Raw genomic sequence first — 26,786 nt, forward strand, 5'->3', positions numbered from 1 at the left:
GAGATTCTAGAGAGGAAAAGAACTTTTTAAAAATGCTGTTATTAGTACCTTCAGAGTAATAAAGGAAGCAATTATAACCTATATCTAGACAAGGATTTTGTAAACAAGGGAAATTCCTGGGAATAGGAAAGGGGTCTTGTAAATTAAAAATGCGTAATTGAAGTAAAAATCAAGTGACCTGGCCTGGTAGCTCAATTGGTTAGACCATTGTCCTGGTACACCAAGGTTTAGGGTTCAGTCCACATCAGGGCGCATAAAAGAATCAACCAATGAGTGCATAAATAAGTGGAACAACAAATCAATGTTTCTTTCTCCCTCTCCCCCCATTCCTCTTTCTCTAAAATTAATAAATTAAAAAAAGAAGAATTAAAAATTCAGTGAAGTATGGGAATGTGGTTGAGGCCCAGAAAATAGAGCAAAAAGATTATAGATAAAAAGTTGGCGATAAATCACAAGAAAATTAGAGAATATGGAAAATTAGAGCTCTAGAAAAGAAAAAGAAAGTAGCGGGAAGGGAAGTCATGAAAGAAATTATACAATGGAATTTTCAAGAAATAATGGGCACGGTTTCTTTTTGAAAGTTGCCACAAGTGAGTACCAAGCAAAGTCAATGAAAAAGAGTTGTACCAAGATACATCATCCTAAAATTTCAGAACATTGGGAGTGGAGAATATCCTAAAGGAAAAACAGCATGTACAGAGGATCAGACTCAGAACAGCCTTCTTAGCAGCAACAGCTGGGAACAGTGGAAAAATTCTCTCAGTATCCTAAGAATATTAGTTTCCAACCCAGAACTCTCTTCACAGCCCAACTTTCAATCACATGTTAATGTAGAATAGAGTCATTTTCAGGGATGTAAATTCTAAGTAATCTCCTTTTAATGTATACTATTTTAGGAAGGATGTAACTTTCCAAAATGAAGGTATTAACAGAATCAGAATGACATAAGATCCAGGAACTAGGGAATTTAGCAGGAGAGGAGCATAAGCAAATCATATTATGATCAACTGTGTATTCTGCCTACAAAGCAGCCAATCTGATTGCAACAGGACAGAGGGTCCCATGAAAGATGTCTCCAACAAAAAATAAATAAAATACCTCATGTATTTAAACATATTGAAAAGACGGTTTTGTTTTTTGTTTGTTTGTTTTTAGGTCTATCAGAGTGTGGGAACAATTTAGTGATAGTAATACAAGAAACTAAATAAAAGAAGAATGATGCAACACTTAACTCTAGGCAAACAAAAGATTGTGCAAGATAGCAAAGTAAGTGTAGTATATTGCATGGCTCTGCTTAGAGCATTTCATATATTGTTACCTCCAGAATTTGGAGGGCTAGGGACTGAGATGTGTGGGAGGGTAGGTTGTAAGCATTGCCTCATTTTCAATGGAAACTATGTAAAACTGAAATAATAAGAAATTACAGTATAAACATAGTATTTAGAAATATGATGGTGAATACCAGATCAAATAGCTAAAGTTTTCGGTGTGTTTTTTCCCAGTGAGTGAGAGTTGGGATGGGGGTGGTAGTAGGATGGAACAGAAGAGGCCTGTTTTTGATGTTATTTTAATCTATGTATGCATTACTAAGATTAAAAAATGGGATGGATAAACACAATGTAAAAGGAATTAACTTATGCAGATTTTCATATAGATTCATCTTCTTTTGACTATTTGGGTTGAAAACTAGTTGGATAGAATATGATTCCCAAAGTAAGAGAAAACTAGATGAACAGCAAATAGTTTGCCTCGTGCATCTCAGTTGTTCATTCTCTGACTTTCCCCGGAATCACAGTAACTATCTATGCAAACAGCATATCCTTCAAATGAAAGAAAGGTCTTCTGACCTTCCTGGAAGTAAGAAAGTAAGAGAGTTTTTTGTGTTTTTGTTTGTTGTTTTTGTTTTCCAACTGCTGTGGCCCTGGCCTTTGAACGCTTTTAGTCCAGAATTCCAGGAAATGACTACAGTGGGTGAGATGAGAGAGTTTTTGGAAGTACAGCTTTCAGGGTCTCTTGACTTCTGGGCCACTGCTGCTTGTGGCAGGGAGATACATTCTGTACTGTACTTTAGTGACTCTTTTCTCAGTTGAAAGTAGTGGTGGTAACAGGCATGTCTCCCCAGTGTTCCTTAGTGATCTTAATTCTACATCTAGTTCTACACGCACCCCAGTGTTTTAGAATTTCCCAAAAGATAAGTTCTTTAGGGGCCAAGGGTCAGCTGCTTGTATTGTAAAGACAGTTTTATTGGAACATAGCCATTCCCATTTATTTAGGTATGGTCTCTGGCTGCTTTGAGCTAAGACAATTCAACAATGGGAGTTGAATTGTTGCAACAAAGGCCTCATTGCCTGCGAAGCCTGAGATATTTATGTATAAATGCTGTTTTGGGTATATAAATATACCTCTTAAAGCACATGGCTAGTAGCAGCTTTATTGGACATCACAAGGGTCTAAATTTTTGCATCCTCTGGACACCTATCTCTTTGTACCTTGTCAGAGTAAACTTTCAATGAAGTTACCTTGGGTTGAACTGGCAGCAGGGGTGGGTAGATTAGCAAGGCCAACGCAAGGCTGTTTCCTTTGCAAGTGGAAGCAAGAAATAGACATGGGCATATAATGATCTTAATTATGGACTTTTATCCATTTAAACACAAGGCTTGAATGAAAAGGAAGTATATTTTAGTAATATATTATTGTAAAAAGTGTCAAGTTAATATGCATGGCGTCTACCTCTGAAAAGTTTATGGGTCCATCCCCTGCTTTAAAGGTATTTTTAAAAGTATATATAACGCTGTCAGGTTTCACTCTTATGATTTTAAATTTTCAGCTCGGGTTCCAGTGAAGCAGTAATGTGAAAGGTTCCTATCTCATTGTCTCTCTCTGAAGATCATTTCCTTTGCTTCCTGCATCTGTTTTCTTGGATTAGTTAGGTATTACACCAAAGTCTGAATTTCTTTTGGCTACAAAGCTTGCTTTGCTGCTTCCCCTCCTCCCAGTCCACTTTATTGTGGGTGGGAAAATTTTTGTCGAGAGGGCTTGATTAATTAGAAGGGATTCCTGGCGCTCCTAGCTCTGGCAGCCTGGGAAGATTACAGATCCTGGCTTAGTGACAGGCCAATCTGTATTTAAAGAAAAACTCCAACCAGCCAGATTTCCCTGGAATGTGGATCTGGCTTTGTCTTCTTCCACAGGGAATGTGTAATGACCCCCCTCCTCCTTCCCACCCATTCCAGGAGACTTAAAGCTTTAACTTTTGCTCTTGATAGTTGTCCACTTATTTTATTAAGGAGGTGGGGAGTGGGGATGGGGTGGGGAGCTGGAGTTTTGGGGTAGGAAGGGTGAGTCATTCTCTAGATCTAAAATAACAGGTTTCAGATTTTATTAATGTTAATGAGAAGAGATTTACATTTTTAAAATCTCCCTGAATCTTTACTATTTATGTTTGTCTTTCCACTACTTTGTAGCCATTATAGTTTTATGCTCTGCTGTGAATTTCAGTTAACCTTAGTCTTTGCATTGCTTAGAACAGCCACAAAGAGAAATATGCCCAAGAATGGACAGTAATTTCCCTTTATAGTAAAAGTAAAAGTGAAGAGCAATGCTTTGAACTTCCACGGAAAGAAAGTTTAGCAAATGGGCTTTTGTCTTGCTGGTTTGCCTCAATGAGTAATTTCAGTTCTGTGTCCTAGGTTTTTCAGTTACCAAAAGGGGAATGCAGTAGTGATGGTCATCTATGCTCATTTGAAAATAGATGTATTGATTTTGTGACTATTATTGAAAATTTATGCAAATATTTTCATACCAGTTGAGTTCTTAGTAATGACCTTCTACTAAATTTTAAGGAAGAATAAAACTGAAGTGTCCTAATGGAATAAACCACAAAAGCTTTAAATGGTTACTTTTTTTTTTTTTTTGCTAGAAATGAATTTGAGGAGTGTGCAACCTTCATCCCTAAGAATGATTTTATAAAAGCACTTATTTTTCTTTCTGAAACTTTTCATAATGCAAGAAGTACCTCTGTTTCTTTATGCAGTAATTAAGCTCTTCATATTCAGTTCTTTTTTAATTCTGTGTGCCTTGGTGAGCTTTATGTTTTAAAGACATCAGGATCAGTAAGAGTTTGCCTAGTGCTTGACGGCATGCTCAAATTAAATAAAGTAGGCTGCTGTTTTTTTCCCCACCGTATATTATCAGTTGTTACATTGAGCATACTGGAAACTATTCATCTGAATCTGTTCTGATTACTTGATAGAAGTGAAATACAATTCATAAAAGTTTACCAACAGTTACCTAGTTAATTCTGCCTCAGGCATAAAGCTTTTAGGTAACTTTTCACTCAGTAGGGCATTTGCTATGAGAATTGATGATTTTGAAACAGAGTTTCTCTCGTACTTGAGATGAAACTTCCTTTTCCAAGTATTCTCTCTGCCTTTGTGGCCAGACACAGAATTTTTGGGTTTTATTTTTTCAGTTCTTTCCCATGTGTATAAGCTCATCTCTTTTTTTTCTGGATGAGTAGAAAGTGTTTAACTATAGCTCTGGCTTCTCATCCTCTTTTCAGTTTTAATTTGCTATCTGCCACCATGAAGTCTTCCTAAATTGGTCCCTAAAACCTCAAACTGTGAATTCAGTTTGTCAAAGTTTTCTTCTAAACTGGCTTTTGCTTTGAATGTCCCTGGTACTACTCTCACACATCCTGGGCTTGTCAAATTATGACGTCTAGTTCTGTAGTCATAATAACCTATTTAATGCATCCACCCTTTGTAGAGTATCTTAGATTTGCTGCTTTTCTGTTCTTACAAATCCAGCTTTTATTATTCTTCTTGCTTGTATTTCTGCATTAATCTCTAGGCCGTTCTTTTCCTGCCATTTTAGTTCATCTAGACAAATAATAATGTTGGCTTAATACCATCTTCATCATGTTGCTTCCTTGCTTAAGTGATCCAGTAATTCCATTTGTTCAATCAGAGCTAACCTGGACTCTTCAGCTAGAGTAAAGCACTCTGGTAGCTATTCTCCCGTTCCTCCTCTTCCATGTTTTCGTCTTGGAACTTGGGAACAGGGCCTATTCCTATGAAATGGAGGCATTTGCCTTTCCCGCAGTGATCCGGCCTGTGATTTTCTCTCTTCCTGTTCTCCCACCTTTTCTTCCTTTGTCTTTACCCATCAGCTTTACCCAGCCTTGACCAATGACTTACTTTTCCTTTGACACAGAACCCCAATTTTTCCTATTTGGGTCACCCTCTGACTTTGTTCCTATGAGTATTATATTCAGCTTATGTTTCATATTTATGTATGTTCTCCAGTTGTTTATATATACACATATATAAACTTCTACAGTATACTGTCCTAGCCACATGCCCTGAGAAGAAAGACCTGTGTTCTGCTTCCTCTGTATCCATACAAGCCTTGTATAATTTGGAGCATTTCTGGGTACTCAGAACCCCCTACTTTCCTTATTACAAAGAAGAGAAGTTTCTTCCCTCACGGTTCAGGGAGAACAGGGAAGTCACACAGGCTTAAAGTTATTTTTTACTGGTCTTTTTTCAGTTCCAGACAGAGAATGTTGTAATCTTTAATTTGTGGTGTATTTCTTTAAAAAAAAATTTCATCTCAACCTGTTTCTCCTTTTAGGAGTCCAGAGTTCCACTTTGAAAATATTTTAAGTAATTCTTTTGAAAACAGCTTCTGTTAATAGCCAAAATGGCAGTATGTAGAGTTTGTATGTCCTTTAGGAAAGTGAATTACTTTAGTATAATGATGTTAATTATTTGGCATTATTATATTTTATTTTAATTAACACTTAGTGTTAGACCTTGACATTTTAATTTTTCCAACATATATGCAAAACATGTATCTTTATTCTAGAGTGAAAAATAATTCTGCATAGGAAAGTAGACTGAGGATACCTCACAGATACAGGAATTCATTAAGTTCCTTGGATTCTCTCTGAGGGCTGTAGAGGGCATCATTGTTCCATGTTTTATGAAGTAGCCACTCACATTGTGATTTAAGGAAGCACAGCAACTGAAGTGCCTTTAAAATCACTGGCTCACTCCTAAGTTATCCTGATATCCTAAGTGCCTGTGTGTGTTTGCCTGGGAGTTGTGTGCATGCTGTCATTCATAGCCTGTGGCTATTTAGAATTTTCTGTCCTATGGTTCTTACCAGGAAACAATACCATATTGACTGCCGCAGGAGAAAACATTCACCACAACCCAAAATATCCAAAGCCTCAGAGAAAGCATTCTCAGAGTGACACAGACTGCCACTGGCATGCTTCCTTTCCAGATTCAGGAACCAGAATTGATGGGCTGAGAGTGAGCATCCCTTTTGTTCTCAGAAAGCTTTTGAGACCCCAGCCCAGCCCAGGTCCTAGCAGTAAAGGCTGAAGGGAAGGTTCCATTGGGAATGAGACAAAGTCCTTGCCATCACAGTGTTATTACAGTCACAGCTTTTTTTTTTTCCTCACCTTTCCGTATTGTTATCATTACTGTTAGTTTAGGGATTGCATGGTTAAGGAATCAAGAGGTGGAATGGGGACTAACAGAGCTTCCTTCCATTACATGATCCACTGAAACAGCCTGTGTGTGCAGCAGTCCAGTCATTAGCCAGATAATGACAAAAGATGCACAGTGTCCACTTGTTATCCTGTAAATGTTCTTTGGTAGTAACTTCTTGGAATATCCATGATTGAGTAATATAGGAAATGAGGCATGTGTGTGTGTACACACCACATTGTTGCATGTGAGTAGCATGTGACAATGTTCTGATTTTAGGACTACTAGAAACATCAGGTAATGAAATTTTCATAGTGATTCTACACATTCACATAGGCACATGCACTATTTTGCAAATGTGACCTAAGAAATAATATGCTGTTTGGTTTGCAAAGGTATAGTGTCATATGGATTCTGGCAAGGCGTGTGCCAGGTCTAGAACTGGGTAATCCCAGTTCTGATTACCAGAAGAATTCGCTACATATTTATTGAAAAAAAAATCACGTTTAAGCAGACCTGTGAAGTTCAAACCCATGTTGTTCAATGGCCAACTATATATTTTATGGATCAGTGTTTAGATCATATATAGTTCTGATTTTCCATGGTTCTTTATATTCTCTTCATGTGACTTTAGGTTGTTGTTTTTTTAATAGTACCTGAAAGTTGGATCATCAGGTTTTTCAGGAAAGCATTCTAGAAGATGGAATTAGCTTCAATCTTTTAATTAGGTTTCCTGAATTCACATTGTGGTTTTACATTGTGAAAATTGTATGACTTTGGGTGAATCCTGTCACCTCTCTGAGCATCCACTTCTTCAATAATAGCACTGTATGTTTGACAGGGTTTCTTGTGGGTATCAGATTAATAATAAAAGACATTCTACTGTGAACGTGTTCAGGAAGATAACATTTTATGCATATCATGGGCCCTCAGTAATTATCTCATGGTGATATTCTTTACAGTATTAGAGAGACTTGACCATAGTGTCTTATTTGTTCCTGGTCTCATAATTCTTTGGAGGGAACACTAGTCTAATTCTTTTCATATGCCAGGGGTTAGTTAGCAAATCTTCATTTATCCCTGGCCTGCAAGGCCCTGGGATAGGCACTAGATACCGACAAGGCCGATGATCATCTGTCCCATATCCTTAAGAGGATTTGCAATGAGAAATTAGTATGGCAACTTTAAATAGCAGTAGCTTAGTGGAACAGAGGTGCCAGAGTGTCCTGCATAGCTGAGTCACAAGCAAATGAGTACAATAATTTTGTTCAGATCTGTTTCTGAGTGGGATGCTGTGTAAAGCCATAGACATCAATCTGTTAAGTGCCCTATTTGTGTATCAGTTTTCTGAGTGGGCTACAGTGGCGGGAGGCTGGGGCTAGAAGGCAGAGGGTTAGATATTATTAATCCTTGCTGTTGGTTCCTGACTATGGACGGGCTAGTTAACATCTTTCGGTTTAGTTTTCCATAGCTGTGATAACAGCCTCCAATGTTTTATAATTTGGGGGGTCAGAAAATCCTGCTGGGCAGTTTCTCTGCTTTACATGACATTGGCTGGGTAGAGGTCACTCACTTGGATGCATTCAAATCATGACTGTCCTGGAGAGCTCAAGGAGGCTTCACTCAAATGTTCAGTTCTTCTCCATGGTGCATTTCTTTCTTCCCAGGTTGTCCTGTCATTCAGTAGTCTAGCAAGAGCTCCCTTACAGCATGGTGTCTGATTTCCCCAGAAAACTTGCAGTGGAAGTTGTGAGACTTCGTAAGGTCTGTGTCTGGAACTGGCAAACTCTTTCTTCCACCATATTCTTTCAGACAGCAAGGAGATCCAGGTCTCCAAGAAGGCCTAGAGGAAAGGAATTAGGCTCTACCTCTTGATCGGAGGAGCAGTGTTCTATAAAAAGGAGAGGAGGAATTGTTGGTGGCTATCTTTGGAGATCGTTTACCATAGATTCCTTATCTGTTAAATCGAGGTATTGAATTAAGGAGTCTCTTAAGACCTGTCGAGCCCTATGTTTCTATAATTCTATAAGTCTTTATTTGAGGTTTTTGTGTGTGTGTGTGTGCATGTATTGTATATAGAAATAATTTGGGCTGTGGAGACAGCAAGGCCTGAGTTTGTTGAATCAGGGCCTTAACATTGACTTGCACTTTGGGAAGTGACAGTCTTTCTGAGCTTTTGTATCCAGGTTAAATATGGTTAATTAAATAGTATTAATATAAACTTCTTGGATTGTTCTCCATCTTAGCAAGGAATCGTCACTCAGAAAGGGTTAGCATCCTTCCCATTTCCCTTCATTGTTACTTGATATGGGCCTTTTCAAAGCTAACAGAGGTTGAAGACATTAATTGCAGTTCTTTTTATTTAATTCTAATGTGAAGCTGTTTAGGTATTTACTCATTTTTTGTGGTACTAGATTATTTTTCTGAGACTAGGAGTCAAATAAGACTGTTCAGTTTGTTCACCCATTTTGGTGTTATAAATTATCCCTAGAACATTGTTGTATTTAGAAAGCATGCTTGCCCTGCCAGGGGTGGCTCAGTGGGTTGGGTGTCATTCCATGAACCAAAAGGTTTCCGGTTCAGTTCCTGGTTAGGGTACATGCCTGGTTTGATGCCAAGGTCCCGTGTTGGCAGCATGAGAGAGGCAGCTGATCACTGTTTCTCTTACACATTGATGTTTCTCTCCCTCTTTTTCTCCTTCCCTTCCCCTCTCTCTAAAAATAAACAAACAAAATCTTTAAAAAATATATTTACAAAACATGCTTAAAAATAATTAGTTTGAAATGCATTTTGGTCTGTGAACCTCTGGCTTCTTTGGCATTTCTAATATCGTTTGTCTGGAAGAAAGAAAAAGCCATGTGAGGCAGATAGCGTTCATTCTGGCTGTTTTAGACTGTGGTGGTGCTAGCCTGTGGACCAGGTGAGATTGGGGCATGTGCTTCTGCCATGCTAAATGGGTCCAAAAGCTCAGAGACTAAGAGAAAAGAGACTGTACTCTCTAAAGTACTGGTTCTCAATGTGTATTCTCTAGATCAGAAGTATTACTATCTCATGCACTAATTGCAGTAGTTTTATTATAGTGCTCTTGTGAGGGTTATATCAAATGATGAAGATAAAATGCTTAGAACAAGTAAACATTAAAATAAATATTAGGTATTCTCAGTAATATAATCATAATAAATGTTAATCATTGTGATTAATTTTTCTTCCTGGATTAATTTTTCTTTATAAGCTGTTTTATAAAGCAGCTTAATTTGCAATGCTTCTTAAAGTACTAGAGTTCTTATTAGTGGTTTTTAAAAATTTTTGAATGTTATAGTCTAACAGTATTTCAAATTGTTAAGTAAATGAAGACGTGTTTAAAGAAAGTTTGAGGATGCTTCTTACAAAAGCCCATACTTTCAAAGGAGAAATTTTTCAATCTGAACTGATGTTGAGAAACCATATAAGATAGTTACATAAATATGTTCAAAACTTTAACGTTTGTGAGAGTCCTTAATGCCATATTTAATGAGACCCCAGGCAATGTCTGAACTTCGGAGTTTGCTTTTAAAAGTCATTCTCTCTTGATCCGCTTTCTTTCTTCATTTTAGGTGTCGATGTCCTTAAACAAGTTTTCATGTGGATTTTTTTTTCTTTCTCATTTGTGGTCAAATAAGGACCATGGCTAACCGCCAAAGGACGGCCAGCTGAGCGGTGGGGCCGGGGCTGCAGGAGTGTGGGGGAGGCGGGGGCCTCTATACCTCAGCCTACTGCCTTGTCCATTTCCTCTTTTCTTTTCCTTACCACTATGTTTCAGCCAGATTCCAAAGTGAAAAGCAATGTGTTTGTCTTTGGGTCCTGCTGATTCATAGGCACGGGTGCCTTCTAGGATGTCACTGTCTGACTACTGAGCTGTCAACCATAACTTACTCCAGCTTTCCTCTGGTGCCTCCTTCCTGGACTTAAAGGACGCCACGGTCAGCGATTGATGGCTTGTCTTGCCTGTGTATACTGACTGGTCCTGGCTTGAGTATTGGTCCTCATCTTCTTGTCTCCCGCTTTCTTTGGGCAAGCCTCTTCCCTCTCACCCTCAGGGCTTGTAACATTTTTCCCTCGAAGTGCTCAGTTCCCATGAAGGCCCAAGCCAGATCTCTGTCCCTGAGCAGCTCTCTATCTATCATTTTGATGTATTGAGGTTCTGCATAGAATTTAACTGGGGTCGAGGGGGAGCGTAAAACACATTGAAAAGTGCTGATGTAGTCCAGCTTCTTCATGAAGAAGATGAGAATCCCCGTGGAACAGAAGGTGAGGACCTCAAAAGTTGCCCAAGAGAAATTAGTGCCTTATTTAGAGACATAGGAACTGTACTGAGCTGGTGCTAGTTAAGGCTTTTGGTGGAAGAAACAAACCTGTGCAAACTGCCAGAATTAGAAAAGGATACTTTATGATAAGGGAGCAGGAGTGTCTCTTAGTACCTTGGCACTGAGCTTTGTGAAGGCTTGGAGACAGCGGCAGGCTCCTGTGGCGGCTCCACTGGGGACTCTTTGAGAAGCAGGCCTTGGTCTCTTCGTTACTGCCCCTCTGCTGGCCTCTCTCTGTGTCCTGTGCACATGGTAGGTCAGGATGGCTCTTCACCTTTCAGAGGATGTATTTTTAAGACTGTCCACCCTAACAGCAAACTGCTGGAGGGGACTTTGCTCCAATGACTGTGGCACAGGGACACTGTCATTCAGTGCACATGTGGCTCTCTGTGCACTATCGGGCATGGCAGTTGTCAGAAAAAGGGGTATAGATTACCCCAAAAGTTAATAAAATAACATGACAGTATTTTATGGTGTAGAGACTTTACTATGAAGTTCTTGGCAATCCCATAAAGAGGCCTTCTTGCAGAATATAATAACATGTCCTTGAAGTTTGTAGAGAGGCCTCAGGGGCATCCAAGAGGTAGCTGAAATTATCTGACCCTTGAGAAGTTTCTCTTGGTTACTAGGGATGAGGATGATCATAATTACCGCTTAACAGTTTGCAACTTGCTTTATTGTTGGTGTGCATGTTGAGGCATTTTAGGTTGTTCACATTCTTTAGTGTGTATATGTTATGGTAATTAAACCATAATACTGCAACAATCAAGAAGAGTATCAAAGCAGCATGTCATTCTACCAGAAATTCTGAATATCTACCCTACAGATGACATTCTGAGTCAGGAGGGCATCCACCCTTCAGTAGCATGAATCTGGCATTAAATCTTAAATCCTGAAGCCCTGAATGCATTCCAGTGAGTTGCTAGTCAGCTGTGAGTCTGCAAATTTGCTTTTGACTCAGCATTCCATTTTACTTCCTTCAGTTTGTGAAAACAACAGAAGCTGCATTACAGCTTTGGTATTTTTAATTGTCACCAAGTGGTGCTCCTTTCCACTCTGCAAAGTCTTCAACAAGTTGATGAAATGCTTACTTTTTCAAAGGTGGCCTGATGTAGTCAGATGTCACTCCATCAGTTCCAGTGCTGCTTGAGTCTGTTTCACTTCTGCAATGACTGATTCTCCATCTGCCATGACAGTGCATTCCTGAGCTGCTGCCCCTCACTGGTGGTGACTGGAATGTTTATTTTTAGTAAAAGTTAAAATTATCCAAAGAAGGGTGTCTTCTGTAAAATTTACATGAATCAGCCTCTCTCTGCAGGGATCATGGGAGGGGTGTGGTGTGTGTGTGTGTGTGTGTGTAGACTTAAAAACTTTTTGTGGAAAAATTTAAAATTATTAAAGAGAAAGAGTATCATGAACATTCATGTACTTACCCATTACCCATCTTCAACATTGAGGACAATTTTTTTTTTAATCCTCTCTGGAGGACTTGCTTAGAGACTGTAAGGGAGGGAGAGAGGGAGAGAAACATCTACGTGAGAGAGAAACATCTATGTGAGAGAGAAACATCAAGCAGTTGTCTTTTGTAGGCACCCCAGTCAGTGACCAAACTTGCAACCCAGCCATGTGTCCTGACCAAGAATCGAACCTGTGACCTTTCAGTTTATGGGATGATGATCCAGCCAACTGAGCCACACTGGCCAGGGCAACACTGAGAACAATTTTAAATTAAGTAATTTAAATGGACTGAAGGCCAGTTTGAAAAAAAGTGAGTGGCGCCACATGATGTTAATGTTCTTTAAGCTGAATTTTCGAAGTTTCAGTACTGTTAGTAATTCTCCACCAAATCAAAAGAGCCTTAGCTCTTGCCTTTAGTCATCAGTTTAAGTTCTAAGAATAATTATTAGAAGTTTAATAAGAAATCTTATTAGGGTGTTAATCTGTTTTCCCATGATAAAAGCAGTCACTAAAACTTGATTTTGGTTACCTAGGTTCTGAAGATACCAGTATTCCTTGGATTTCTGATTTTACTTTGAAGAGAATTCTTTTTTGGGTTTTACGCAATTGTCAGATGGACCCCACTACTTTTTCTACCTTTGGGCTCTTGATTCTTTCTTTCCAAGCTGGAGATAACAAGTAAATGTCAACCTTAGCATTGCTACATAAAAAGTATCTAGCCCAGGGCCTGGCAATTAGTAAGCATTTACTAAACTTAGCTATTAGTAATAAAATTAAAGATACCAGTTTTAAAATTATGTAGACTCCCTCCTGTTCTTTTCAGGTATTTCATTTCCAGCTGCATATGATGTGGAGTTCAAGTGTGTTATGGTGTTTTCTCATTACAGGTTCTCTTTTAAAAGCTTTAGTGACAGCCCAAGAAGGGAACTAACATTTACTTGCTACCCACTAAGCTTTTTCACATATTATTCTATTTAATATCTGTTTTCCACACATCCTGTTTAATTCCTGCAGCACTGTCAACTACACATTACTGTTGATGGATCATGTGGAATGCAGTGAGGTTCAGTAATTTGCTCAGGTTGGAGGTGGAGAATGGTAAAGGCCGGTTTCTAGCCTGGGATCGTTTACTGGAAGTTGTATGCTTTGATGAAGATCAAAAATGCTACCTACAGTCCTGTGAAGAGACAGGTTTAGAATTGCCCTTGTCCAGTAATAAGACTACTTATAGTGATTTATAATGTTTAAAGTTTTATTAACTATATTACTAACTTTTACTAACCATGCTAAAACACATTCTCTTGGGAAGTGGGAGAAAGGGCAGGTGTAATTATTAAAGAGTGGATCCTGGAGCCCATATTTTTTTCTTTATTGCCATTCCACCTCAAAAAAAAAAAATCATTAAGGGAAAAAGATGCATTGAAGACTATTAGTCAAACGTCACTTCTGGGCCCCATTATCCTTTATAGAACCTTACTGAACCAGGCCACCTCTGCCAAACTCTTGTGAGGGTGGGTGTCCCTCTAAAGGGAGAGATTCTTGAGTTCCATTGGCTTACCAAGTGGAGTAGGGTGAGAGAGTCTGCAAAGAGAATAAGTGGGAGAAGGAAGTGGGGTCAATCCTGGAGAAAAAGGCATGCTACCTCATAGGTAGAAGCAAGAGAAAACCACCCAAAAAGAAATCCAAGACTCAGAAGGCTTCATAGTATGGTAGAAAGTTGGAAGCTGGGATGGGTTAAGAGTGAGAGAGCAGTGCTTTAAAATCTCTCTCCTTTGGAGGAATTTTCGAATGAAAGGCGCACATCCAGCCCAACCACAGGATGTTAGTCGAAGAGTTTTCTTCTCTGCTGGGTTCTCAAGTGGGTGATGTGGAGGGGGTGTAGGCAGTACAGACCAGCGGCAGTACAAACTTCAGAGAGGAATGAAATGGAATGTACTTCTCTTAGTCCAGGATGATGCACCACCTTCCTGCCTGCTCACCAAGGCTCTTTCCTTTGTGGATGTCCCCAATCCCCAGTTGGAGTTCCAGTGCCTTTAAGAAACAAGAAATATGTTTTGGCTATTTTTTTGCCCCTCAGCACCTACTCTAACTTTTGTATATAATAGGATCCTAACAAACATGTGTTAATTAGAGTTGGCATTTAATAAATCCTTGTCAAAAAAGAGAAAGAAAGAGAAAACCATCCAAGTACTAGAATTCCAGGGACAGGCTTCCCCTGACTAAGGCCTCTAGCCAGATGCTCACCTGGTCTTGGGATTAAAAGTTAGGGACACATTGACAAGTGGGACATTGAACTCTACCCAGGGGCCATCAGTGACTATGGCTACTTTCAAGATGGCGAACCTGCCTCCCAGGAAAGTAGAGGATGATCTTGGTAGTCAGCTAGTGTGAATGCAAAATGAGAATTGATGTCATATAACTTCTAAACTTTTTGTAAATCTTTTTTTTCCTCCTTTGGGAAATTTTTTTAAAATTCTGAAACATACTAGAAAGAAAAATTCCATATTCTCACCAAATTTCATATCACCAGTACTCTTAACATCTTGCAGTATTAACTTCTAGGCTCTTACTCTAAAAACAGTCATACAGATTTGTTTCATAAAAAATTACTCATTTTCATTATGAAGAATTCAAAGGTGAAAAAAAATCCACTCCAAATCTATTATGTAAATAACTCTTGTTAGCATTAGATACACATCATTCCATATGGCTCCTCTGGGCATATCCTATATACAATCAGAATGATTACATCAAAAGCTAGAAACCTTTTTTGTTAAATATGGGATATTATAGCTATTATTTTAATTAAAAACATAAACTGTAGTTTTATCTTAATAGTTGAAAAATAAGATGAATTCAGATTCTGGTTAAGATGGAGGTGTAGGTAAATATGCTTTTCCTCCACGCACAACTACAGCAAAAATTACAACTGGACTACAATACAAATATCACCCAGATTGATCAGAAAATTGAGCTGTATGGAAGTCCGACAACCAAGGATTTGAAGAAGCCACATTCATCCAAATGGGTAGGAGGGATGGTGGAACGGGTGGCCCCACATTCACATGTGGCCCCACATTCACGTATGGTGGATAAAAATCGGGAGGGATACCTTGGGAGCAGTCCAGCCCTAGACCATACCACCCAGCTCAGGGTTCCAGTGCAAGGAAGATAAGTCCTTTTAACTTCTGGCTATAAGAATCATTGGGGGCTGGGGCAGTAGAAGAAGCTGCAGGATTTTCAAGAGGCTCCTCTTACAGGGCCTGCAGTGGACTTAGAACTCTCATAGACCCATCCCCTCTCAGAGTCAGCACCAGAGCAACAGCTGGAAGAGTAAAAGTAGCATATGCGAAAAGGGGAGAAAGTGAAGTGACTGGCAAGGGGGAGAGTGCAGGGGGACAGCTTCCTGCCCAGCAACCTCCAAGCAGGCAGTGGCATTGTTCCCTCCCTGAGCCCTGCTCCACACAGAGCCACAAAGCAGTGAAATGGGTTGCTCCGCCCTGGCGATTGTCCAGGACTCTGCCCCACACAGTTTACAGGTGCCTGTTCTACAATAGGCCACACTACCAAGACAGAGGGTCAAAGCTGCTCTACCTAATACACAGAAACAAATACGGGGAGGCTGCCAAATTGAGGAGACAAAGAAATAGGGCCGAAATGAAAGAACAGAATAAAACTCCAAGAAAAGAACTAAATGAAATGGAGATAAGCAACTTATCAGATGCACAGTTCAAAACACTGGTTATCAGGATGCTCAGAGAAATCTTTGGATACTGCAACAGCATAGAAAAGACTCAGGCAAAAATGAAGGTCGCATTCAGTGAAATAAAGGAAAATCTGCAGGGAACCAATAGTGGAGGGGATGAAGCCAAGAATCAAATCAACAGCTTGGTACATAAGGAAGAAAGAAGCATTCAATCAGAGCAGCAAGAAGAAAACAAATTTTAAAAGATGAGGATAGATTAAGGAATCTCTGGGACATCTCCAAATGTTCCAGTGTCCGAATCATTAGGGGTGCCAGAAGGAGAAGAGGAAGAACAAGAAATTGAAAACTTATTTGAAAAAAATAAAGAAAACTTCTCTAGTTTGGTGAAGGAAATAGACATACAAGTACAAGAAGCACAGAGAGTCCTAGACAAGTTGGACCCAAAGGGGACCACACCAAGACACATCATCATTAAAATGCCAAAGATTAAAGATAAAGAGAGAATCCTGAAAGCAGCAAGAGAAAAACAGACAGTTTTCTACAGAAGAGTTCCCATCAGACTGATAGCTGATTTCTCAAAAGATACTTTGCAGGCTAGAATGGGACGGACAAGAAGTATTTAAAGTGATGAAAAGCAAGGACCTACAACCAAGATTACTCTATCCAGCAAAGCTATCATTTAGAATTGAAGGACAGATAATTGCTTCCAGACAGGGTAAAACTAAAGGAGTTCATCACCACCAAGCCATTATTATATGAAATGTTAAAAGGAACTGTATAAGAAAAAGGAGAGCAAAACTATTGACATTAAAATAGCAACGAATTTACAACTATCAACAATTGACTCATGGACAAAACCAAAGGGGAAGAGCTGAGGGAGGGAAGGAGGGAGGGGGCAAGGGAAAGTGGTGGGGGGGGGAGGCAGAGACAAATGTATTTAAAAAGTAAATAAAATAAAAAAAAAATCCGTTATAAAGTCTCAGCAATTAAAATAACATGACACCATCACAGAAATAATCAAGTAGATCAATGAAATAAAATGAACATTCTAGAAACAAAAAGAAAAAGAAAAAGAAAAAAAACTAAGCAAACAACTAGAACAGCAGTAGATTCATAGACACGGATGGAGATCATTTGGAGGGTTATCATCTTAGGGGGAAGGAGGAGAGTGGGGGAAAAGAAGCAGTGATTAAGAAGCACAAATTGGTAGGTACAAAATAGACTGGGGAATGTTAGAAAAGTATAGGAAATGGAGAAGCCAAAGAACTTATATGTATGACCCTTGGAGATGAACTAAGGGGGGGATTGCTGGAAAGAAGGGGGTACCAGGTGGAAGGTTGGAAAGTGGGAAAAATTGGGACAGTAATAGCATAATCAATAAAATATACTTTAAAAGAAAAAAGGAAAAGAAGCTGAATTGAAATGTAAGGAATTGTTGAACCTCAAATATTTTTTCCTCATTAGATTTTATTTCCTAAAAGATTCCTCTAAGATAAAAAGTAGCTTATAAAATAAACATTTTTAAAAAATTAAATTTCGCTATAGTATATTGGTTGACCCCTTGTTCTGAAGGAGGGGAACAAAATCTCATCCTTTGTCTTCTGTCCCCTTACCTCCCAATTTTTGTTATTTTTATGTGTTTCAGTTCTTTTTATTCATTTTCTTGTCCTGAGCTATTCAGTATCATAGCCAGTAGCTGCATGTGGCCCTTTATTATTTTAAACTTAACCTTTATATAAAATTAAAAATTTAGTTATTCAGTCTCACTAGACACATTTCAGGTACTCAATAGCCATGATTGGCTAGTGGGATAGTTTAGATATTGCAGAAAGTTCTCTCAGCACTGTTTTTTCAAAGGCTATTGGTGTTTTGTTTCTTGAATTCTTTCATTTTCGAGACTGTCTCTTTGTACTTGAGTGATACCTTTCTTTACCTCAGAATTTTGTAGCAAAATTTTTACCAGTGTCTTCTGACATTGAGTATTAATCCAAAGAAGTGTAAAACTAGTCCATATTTCCCCCATTATGTAGACTTGTCCTTGAATACCTAAAAGATTTTATAAATACCTTTCAGTGTGAGTTACTGTTGCATCATACTATTTTTTCTGGAACATGTGCTGCTTTGGTCTGCAAATTCTGTTCATTATTCATTCCAGAGAGATTGTTACATCATCTCTTATCTTGAAACCCATTGCCTATTCCATTTCTTAAGTTATCTACTTCAGGGATATGTCCTTCAATTAAATTACTTTTTGTCTTCTATATTTATTGTTTTTCTTTTATTTTTAAATCTAAAAAATGATTATCCAGACCATAGCACCATGATACACAAACCATAATACCTTTTCACTGTCAGTAAATCAATTTTTGGTTTTTATTTGTCTTGTTTTCACTTATTTATTAATTCCATAGTGATACTGATTTTGATTCTCAATTTGTTTCCTTACTTTCCCCATGTTAGGTATTTTTGTTCATAAAATCACTCAAAATTTAGCAGTTTAAAACAACAAACATTCACCGACTAGCTGTTTCTACGGCTCGGAAATACAGACATAGTTTAGGTGGCTGCCTCTTGCTCAGGTTCTCTCACAAGATCTCAGTGAAGGTGTCAGCTGGGCCTGTGGTCTCAAGGCTTGATCGGGGAAGGATCTGCTGCCAAGCCCCCTCACATGATATTGGTAGGAACTCTGAAGGGTTCGCTCACTATTACCTGGAGACATCCACTTCTTAACATGCAGTCCTCTCCAGAAGGCAGCTCACAACATAGCAGCTAGTTTTTCTAAGAGAGGACCAGAGATGTTTCCCAAGATAGAAGGCACAGTTTTTGTAACTCAATCTAAAAATGCCATTCTATCATCATCTTTGACACATTCTGTTTGCTAGAAGCAAGTCATTAAACCCAGTCCACACTCGAGGGGAAGGGATTATACAAGAGCGTGAAAACCAAGAAGTGAGGATCATTGGGGGCCATCTTAGGTGCTGCCTCCCACACACTCTTTTTTATTTTATTCTGTTTTATCTTTTGCCTTTGGGCTCTTGAGTTCATGAGTTACCCTCCATAGACCAAAGTTGCTCTGTTACACAAAGCATTCAGGTGCTCCTATTTTTCACATGATGTTTCCTTTTGGACATGTGCTTTTGCATGTTTGTTCCTTTTTTTATATTGTGCTTTTGATAGAAACATAATTAAAGCCATGCCATTTATTTCAGCCTTGGTCTTGTGTGGCTCTATTTATAAATCCTATTTGCTTTTCTATAGTTTGAATGACTTTCTTATATTTTTCTCTTTGTATCTGAGGCTGGTTTTACTTCCTTTCAAGTTACAGTTTGAGGACTGGGCTCTTTGACCAATCTGTTTTTATGTAGCTGTAAAGGATGGTCTGTGGAGGAAGACCGTTCAGTTGATGTAAGGAGGTTAAACACTAGAACACCTGGATCATACTCTCATCTGAGCTCCGGTTATACGTCCTATGTCAGAGTTCACTCCTGGTTGGGGAAGAGTAGGGCCAGAGCTAGAGTCTCTTATATGGGGCTGTTCTGCTGTTAACTATGCTTTCGAAATGTCATTTTTCATACTTCATGGAAAGAAAGAAAAACATACTTGCCAGAGTGGACAAATGCACTGAGGGAACTTTTTAGGGTGATAGAAATACTCTAAAACTATCTTATGGTGACAAATGAACAACTATGAATTTACTAAAACTCATCAAACTAGAAACTTAAAACAGATGAATTTTATAGTATGCAAATTAAATTTTAATAAAGCTATTTTTTTTAAAAAACGTACCTGGTGTGTTTGTACAGAACTAGAGGTATTTTAAGAATTTTTAGAATGGTGCTATGACAACTTAGCAATCCCAACTATTCATTGTTCATCTTTATTAATTCATTTAGATAACAGGTACTGCCGTGGATAACTAATACTAGAAAGATAATTTTATAATTAGTATGGAATAAATTAGTTTGTTCTCTATAGCTTTATTAGCAAATAACATGGTTATTAAGAAGGTTCTATAGTATTGACTGGGTGATATGTAAATGAAAAAAATAAAAGACCTACTTAAATGTTATAAAAATGCAAATTAGATCTGATCTTAATTACTTCCCAGCTATTCAAAAATACAGCAGCAAAAAGGAAAAATAAATTAATGTTTTCCTAAAATAAATTCTGTAATGAGATAAACGGTTATTTATTTCATTCCAATGCTAAAATAGAGTTTTGTAGAGTCAAATCTAGATTAAAAAGATATGCTATGGCTGAAGGAGTTAAAAAATAACTTTTCCTTTTAGCAGGAACTTTATTTACTTATCTAAGGAATATTTACTGGGGGTTCACTACTCTGGTAATCAACTAGGAAGACAGAACTAGGAAGAAATATGGCAATCTTTTTATCAGTCAGCCTTCCAGTAAACATACATTTCAAGACTTCTCTGTGAGGCACAGCGGTACCTATTAAAATTGTGGGGTCTTTAAGGGAAGGGCTATATCCTTTGAATTTTTTTATGTCTCCAACCATTTGTATAGTACAGGTGTCCTGTATATATTTAATTCATAAGTGAATGAAAGAATAAGTAACACGTAGTCCTTATCCTCAAGAAAAGTTCTCATTAGGAGACTAAGCCAGGCACATGAAAAAATAGCTAACACAGGGCCCCATATAAAATCCTGTGTTTACATTGTCCACCTAGTACCTGAAGAGGAAGAGGATGATGGCCAGGACTGCTCAGAAAAGCCTATGGAGTTATTGCTACCCAAGTAGGTACACCTGAATCCCTGACCAGTAACTGAGAATGTACTTGGGGATTCTGCACATGCAGGTTCTAAGGGTAGAGATGAAGATTGTGTGTGTGTAGGACCATGAAGAGAAGATTGACTGAAGCAGAGGGAAGACCTGGAAAATAGAACTGGATGGGAAGGGAAGAGTGGCTGCAAATTGCCCATAGGCTTTAAAGTCCAAAATAAGAGATTGGACTTCTCCTGTTGGGCATGAGGGAATCAGTGGGTTCTTGAGCCAAGAAGTGATTAGATAAAATTTGCAGACTCACTGTTAATTGACCATGTGGATAATTTGGCTGTTTTTTGTATCTTTTATGTGTAAATTAAGAAGGTTTGCATATATTTGGTTGTTGCAACTTTTTTGGCGCCTTAAGCAACATAATTATCAACTCTTTCATTTTACTAGACAGGGATCCCAGCACAGTCTTCTGGCAAATAGGAACAAAAATATCTTATTTAAAATGCTCAGACAGAAATTCATTGAGGGTGTGTTGTATGCACGATACCAAGTCCTACATGGGAGTCTAGAGGTGAAGAGATACCCTGCCCAGGGGTTAGATGATTAGAAAGGTAGTGATGAGATGCTACTGGAGTGGAGAGGGAAGGGAGCCAGGAAATGAAATGTAACCTGTGTCCAGGCACTTTTCTTTCTGTTTTCTTTTAATGCTTATACTTTCCTGGTAACAACTTTAATTCCTATATACAGAGGAGAAATGAGGCTTGGGAGGCTAATATATAAGAACATGAGTGTTAGTTATAGGTTTAGATGAATTTGCTGATAGAGGGGATGTTGGTAGGAAAGGCAATCAGGTCTTATAAAATGATTCTTATTATTAGATCTTTCCTAGGGTAAATGATCAGGCAGAGGTATAAATAATGCAACTCAATGTCACTGTTTACAAAATGTTGAACTCTAAGATAATTAATAGTTCTTTAAATAGTGTTTAACATCAAGCTGGTTACATTAAATATCTAACCCTAGCATTTCTCACGACATTTAAAAATTGCCATTTGAAAGGATTCTAGTCTGAAAAAAATTTCTTCTGTTGGAACAAAGTAATGCCAGAATCTTTACATTCAGTTTTTTTTTTTTCTTTAGAATAATCAAATGAAGGGAACAATAAAGTACTGATTTATTTCATTTCATCATTGATTTTGATTCACTTCAGTGTTGGCCCTACTATCTTACCTAGCAAAAAGAGGTTTGAATTAGAGCAGCCCCATACCAGCTCTGAACTCTTTGTCTTGTACTATAGAAAAATGTTCTTTAAGGCAAGAGCTCTTTGAGTGTTAAAAACAAACAAACAAACAAAAAAAAAAACACAACAACAGCAGCATCCGGGCTAATACTGCCCACCTCTTATTTACTCAAAAATTTTTTGGAACTGCAATACCTTGATAGATCTTGTGCAATAAAACATAATTTATAATTTCTAAGGCCAGCTGTAGATCAAGATTCTAAAGGCCTTAGTGTCAAGGAGCCACTTAAGGAAATCAGTTCCATGTAATTGTTAATATAGTTCTTTGGATAGACTTTTTTATGACTCAGTCATACAGATGTCATTAATTTATAATGGAAAATGGTGAGACAATGTGGCAATTATCTTCAGACTCAAGAATACTTAGGCAGCAGAGTGAGTGATGATTGAATAGTTAAGACAGAGGCTGCTGCATGATGCCACTGCCAGGATGAAGCACTAACTGAAGAAGGACCTGCTTGGTTAATTAGCCAGCCACTTGCTGTGTAGCTTTGGTGGCAGAAAGAAACTGAGGCCTGTTAGAAATCCAGGACTCTCGAGGTTTCTTCTCACCAAAACAAATTCCACGTCTTTCCTTTTCTAGGCAGGTTAAAGATGTATAAGAAGAGTGGGTTTGGACAAAATGGGAGAATAAATTTAATTTGTTCTTCCAGTCCTGTTTCCATATAACCTCCTCCTCTGAATAGTAGACATTTTAGAGGTGAGGGCCAGCCTATCCCAGAAATATTTTGGGCATTTTTTGTGAGGGAAGAAATTAAAATACATTGGTGAACATTTAGTGACTGAATGAAATGATGTTTGCTCATTTTTATGTTTTTCCCTTTGCTCATATTTGAAGGTGTTATTAGCTTTTGCAAAATGACAGTTTATTTTGGGTGAGAGAAGTCATATCTGACTTTGTAAGTGGAGTGTGTCACTTGTGGACCCTGCAACACGCAGTATGTGCTAGTAGCAGGGAGAGTCTTGTAAATATTGGGTTAGCCAAAAAGTTCATTTAGCTTTTTCCATAAAATAAAAGGCACATTTTTCATTTTCTCTGATATCTTTATTGATTTGGATATTTTGAGTATGTTGGTTATCTCCCACATGGTATAACTTTGATTATTCTCTCATAAGATCTCAATTTGATCACTATCAATTTCAACCGGTCTACCCAAACATGAGGTATCATCCAGTGAGAAATCTCTAGCACAAAACTTCGGGAGCCACTTTTGACACCTTTGATCAGTCATAATACCTTCTCCATACACTGCGCAAGTCCTTTTTTGCATTTCAGTTGTGTTTTTACGTTCTTTAAAGCATAATATGCTGAAAATGTATATTTCTTCCATCTTCAGTATTAAAATGGCTACACAAAAATTCACAAACTTTGATGTTTTTTAATGTACGCTGATAAGACAGCTGTCAACATTACAATCTAACAAAATTGTTTCTAATGAAGTTAAAGACAACTAAGTGCTACTAGAGCCATCTTACAGAAAGAAACAAAACTAATTTTTTCTCCAGTCCAGTAAGAAAGTTGGGAGACCTGGACTGTGTGCAGGTCCTGAGCAGAGTTCTCATATAATGCTTGTTGTAGGTTGAGTTACTTCCCCCAAAAAGATATATCGAAGTTCGAAGTCCCAGTAGCTCAGATTCTGGTCTTATTTGGAAATAGGGTTTATAAGTTCAAATGATGTCATTAGGGTGGGTGGTAGTCCAATATGACTGGTGTTCTTATATAAAGGGGAAATTTAGACACAGTCAGACAAAGAATGAAAGCGATGCGAAGACACTGGGAGAAAGCTGCCCTACAAGCCAAGAAATGTTTGCTGCTACTAGAAGCCAGAAGTGAGGCATGGAACAGATTTTTCCTCACAGCCCTCAAAAAGGCACCCACCTTGTGATACCTTCATTTTGGATTTCTAGCCTCAAGAACTGTGAGACTCTACATTTCTGTTGTTTTATGCCATCCAGTTTTGAGTACGTTGCTATGGCAGCCCCAGTGAATGAATATAGTCCTCATCCCCCAAAAGCCACAAAATTTTGAGCAAGCCTCTCAGCCTTCTAGACTCCTACTTCCTCATTTGTGAAATAAAGAGTCTTGGAGTGGATGATGTAAGGATCTTCCTGCTCTGACATTTGATGGTTACTATTTCAAAAAGTACACTCAATTTCCAGCAAAGTAATTGTTGTTAAGTTGCCTAATATAGCTAAAATAGGCAAAGAATCCTTTTTTTTTTCAGTTCCCAATTTTGCTTTTTTTCATTCAGGAGTCATTCATGATGCTTCCTTTAAGCTAAATATTGGGCAAGGCTGTATCTTCTAAGTTGACACACTTAACAAGTGACATGTCTAGTCCCTATGCACTATATCACGAAAGTACATATCACTTAAAAGCATACGGATATATTCTCCTGTTGGGAGTTAGCATATATTGGGTGTCATTTGTCCCTTAGATTTCTAGAATGATTTCTTTTAGATATCTACAGGGTTATTTTGATTTTCCCAGAGGAATCTGCCACATAGATACAGACCACTCAGGTGTTTGCTAGATGCCTCAGTTCAGTGCACAACAGCACTGCTGCTCGCTGTGGAGTGAGTGTTCTTCATGCCACACTTGGAATATATGGAGTCAAGGTGTTCATGGGGTTTGGTCTTCTTTTTTGATTTGTCAATAAGTTACAGTTGGGTCCACTGATACAGTGAAACTAAGACTGTATTTGGTGGTATGCTAGGTGAATAGAGTGAGGAAACAGTCACCCAGCTTTTTTATCAGTATCTTTCCTTACAAAATCAGCAATTAAAACCTATAAGATGTGGTTGAAATAATGCTACCTTTGTACCCTCTTTGTAGATTTTTTCCTTTCTTCTCACTTAGTCTTTAAGCTTTTTAATGAAAGATAAGTAATAGAAATATTTTTTCCTAAAAACATTATATATATGATTTAAAGTACAGAAATAAAAATTTTTAAAACAAGATAAACAAAATGTTTGATACCACTTGTCTTCCTATCTGAGATTCTCTCATGCTCTTCCTATTTTCCTCAGAATCCTTTACTGAAATATTCGCTCTCCTCAATCTGCTAATACAAAAAAGACCAAGGGGGTCAAATTAGGCTTTAAGGGAGATTTTAAAAACAGTGGGATTAGCTCTGGTGGGATGTGCTTTGATGGGCCTTAATGGCTCTTTTTATTTTCCTTGTACCCCTAATGAAAGGGATAGAGCAGTGGTTAACTTAGGGACCATACTCAGCCAAATTAAAAATAATCATCCTATTTACATGTTTAGTGAAGCTTATCTGATTCTTCAAGAATTACTGTGCTATCTTCTGAAGGTGTTTTAACATACACTGTGTTTTCATGCATGATGTCTCATTCTTGGAAATCCTGTCTTATTTAAGTTTTTTTCCTTCACTTAATTCTACCCTTCCCATTTAAAACACAGGGAAGGGCCAAAAAAAAGGCCTTAGTGATAACATCCATTCAAAAGAGGCTCCAGTGAATCACGGTGTGGATTATAAAGAATGGCACACCTTGGCAAAGCACTGTCTCTGTCAGAAGCTGTAAGAAGCAGTCTCTGTCATGTGAACCTAAAAACAGGTTGTGTTTTGAAGGGAGATATTTTTGGTGTCTTAAGTAGTGAATTCTTAAAGATTAAAACTTTCTTTGTATGATTACATGCAGTCATTGTTTATGACTATTTGTAATTTTATTTTGTTCCTGAATAAGGTATAGTAACTGAAATATTCCATTTTTGGTTCTGTGCCTGGATCTTCCTGCTGGTTCTATGCATCTGTACTGGCTTAAGCAGAGCAGTGGTGGCAAAGGATATGTTCAGCTCATTTGTCTCTGTGGTTTCCTGTAACATTTTTGTCTTATGGTGTCAAATGTGAATTGGAAAGAAATAAAAACTGCCCCCTTTAAATTAAGACTCACAGTCTCCCAGATTCTTTTGGCATGACATTAGTAGGACTGGTCACTTATGTTGTGAATTTACCAACTCTTTTAATTCCAGTGCCTTTTCTCTGGAGACCTTGTGTTTTGGCATTTTATTTCTTCCTTTGTGCCTTTTCCAAAGAAACCAAAGAGAATGGAAGGACTTGAAACACAACCCATCCATGTTGCTGTTAACTAAGAGAAGTTGAAAAGGTTTGGTGGGCTTGCCGTTTAAAATTATTGACCAAATAGTGACTTAGATTTTTCATTGTTGTTCAGTCTGTTTATTTTTAAATGTCTGTCAGTTTTTCATCCAGTTTGTATTTATGATTTGATTTGAATGCTCTGATTGAGTGGCTCTCAACTCATTTTCTTCTTTAACACAGATGGCTTTCACATGCCTCACACACTCACATGGATGTATCCAGAGCTATGCAGAATTTCAAAGAAGCTACTTGTAATTCCACCCCTTTCCTTCCCATTCAGGGCAGTACAGTATTAAACAAGTGAAATAGAATGTTCGGTCACATTGCTGTCACTTGGCTCCACTTTCTTTTTTCTTTTCTTTTTTTTCTTTTAATCCTTCACTGCTTTAGAGTTAACGAAGGGAGAGAAACATCGATTGGTTGCCTGCAGGAATGCCCATCCTGGGCTATCGTACTGGGCCCAGACTGGGAGAAACGGGGAATGGAGAAGGCAGACCTTGTAGGCAGCTGGACTGGGTATGGAACCCCCAGCCTAGGTATGTGCCCAGACCTGCACCAAACTGGCTACATTTTGGTATCTTGGTTATGGGACAGCACTGCAACCAACTGAGCCACACTGG

The 26,786-nt window shown here is 38.2% G+C and overlaps 1 protein-coding gene across 2 annotated transcripts in view; it reads left to right on the forward strand.

Annotated features, from left to right (window-relative positions):
• SLX4IP (SLX4 interacting protein) overlaps positions 1–26,786 on the forward strand; it is a 210,141-nt gene that overhangs the window by 27,902 nt on the left and 155,453 nt on the right. The window lies entirely within an intron of this gene.

This window comes from Pteronotus mesoamericanus, unplaced genomic scaffold, assembly GCF_021234165.1.
Source record: "Pteronotus mesoamericanus isolate MK-2021 breed Mesoamerican mustached bat unplaced genomic scaffold, CSHL_Meso_final contig_25, whole genome shotgun sequence".
Taxonomy (NCBI): domain Eukaryota; kingdom Metazoa; phylum Chordata; class Mammalia; order Chiroptera; family Mormoopidae; genus Pteronotus; species Pteronotus mesoamericanus.